Source organism: Canis lupus, chromosome 2, assembly GCF_003254725.2.
Source record: "Canis lupus dingo isolate Sandy chromosome 2, ASM325472v2, whole genome shotgun sequence".
Classification (NCBI taxonomy): domain Eukaryota; kingdom Metazoa; phylum Chordata; class Mammalia; order Carnivora; family Canidae; genus Canis; species Canis lupus.
Genome location: NC_064244.1, coordinates 35,256,785 through 35,258,561, shown reverse-complemented (window position 1 = coordinate 35,258,561; position 1,777 = coordinate 35,256,785).

Sequence of the window (1,777 nt, the reverse complement as noted above, 5' to 3'; positions counted from 1 at the left end):
TCTTAGGCATTTTAAAACATTATTCTGAGACTGAGTACATAGTTTTACCAGATTGTCAAAGGGGAATTTGACACAAAAAGTGTCCAGAACTGTATCTGGCCCTCCCAACCCCACCCCAGTAACTAACCCCACCCCTCCAAACTCCCTGTGCCCTATAGTAATTCACTGGATTTCCTTCTCTTGCTGGGTGACTGGGAAATGTGGGAGAGGAAGGGAGCCAGAGAGGGATGAAGGAGAGAGTGAAGGAAGGAAGGTCGGGAGGAAGCATCCTAGACCACTATGCAGTAGAATGAAAGTTCATCAAGGGTACGGGGTGGGAGGGGGAGGGGGGAATCTCAAGTCAAGGTCAGCTGTCAAAGGAGTCCCCTTATTTCCCAGGAATGGGACGACCTTAGGATCTCTGCTGAGCTCGGTCACTGGCTGGGAGCGGCCCTGTGGGATGGTGGCCTTAAACTAGGAGCTCACGGATTTCAGGGAGAAGCAGCTGAGGTCCATTTCCAGTCTTTATTAAGTAGGAGGTCTGTGAAAATCATCCTCCTGGCCCTGCAGGTGTCCATTCAGAAAAATGTCTCCTAATCTGTAAAATGGAGGTGTTAAAATTCCCTATCTTAAGAGCTGTTTTGAGGATTAATGGAAACTTGCAAAGCAATATTTGCACAGGGCCTGGGACAGAGTCAGCTCTCTGTAAGTGGTAGTCATTAGGATGGCCATATTAATGATTAATTATTATTATTATCATCACTCTCTTTGTCAGAGAGAAGAGCTCCAGGAAGCTGAAGATGGCAGATCCTCTCCAAGCTGGGGCAGTTGGGAGAGGTGAGGACCACTTGTCCACACACCCCTCACCTTCTGCTGAGGCAGGGGTCTTCCACTAGCTACTGACTGCGCTTGTGTTTGCTGACTCACAGCCAACTTCCTCTCCTACAAACAGGAAAACACAGCCAGACAGCGGTGTCCCCCCTCCCCCCTCCCACCACACGTAGCTGAGCCAGTGCAGGTCTGAGGGGGAAGTGCCTCGGGCTCTGGGGGACAAGCTCCAAGGCTGGGGCTCCAGGCAAGATTGGGGAAGAGCAGAGGAGCCGTTTCTCCTCAGGTAACTCCCCCCCCCGCAAAAAAAAAAAAAATTACAGTAGGAGGATGAGAAGAAGGGGTTTCTCCGACGAAGAAAAGACTGCTTGCTGGCTCACTGCGCTTGCAGGGCACCAGGCTTGTCCCCGAGAAGGCAGCCCCGAGCCCTGGTTTGGGAGGAGGAATGTTGCCTTGCCCACCTTCACCTCGAGAGGAAACCTAGGTGTGGCCCCTGGGGAGGGAGAAGCGCTGGGGGCTCCTGTGCTCCCCACCGCAGGTCGCTGGGCCGCCGCTGAAGGCTCCCGGCCTCCTGGAGGCTGGCTTCCGTCCTCTCACTAGCCGGGTGCCGGGGTCCGGCCGCCGAGCTGGGCGTGGGAGAGGGCCCGCCGCCCGGCGCTGGGGCCAACCGCCTTCTGGGTCCCGGCACCTCGGGGCGGGCACAGCGGCGGGGATGCAAAGCCTCCCCCTCACGGCGCTCTCCCTTCTGCTCGGGCTCTACCCTGTCCCATCTCCAGCCTGGTCTCTGCCCCGGGTCCCGCTGTCTCAGGCTGTCTTGGCCTCCAGCCCTGTTCCGGTCCCTCACTCGGCCTCTAGGAGGGCAGAGCCGGCCAGGCCCCGAGATAAGCGCAGCGGTTGGGTAAGGAGCCCGAACCTTTTGAAGGCCGGCGCTTGCACAAGGAGTGGCCGGGGGCCCGCGGAGGGGACCGGC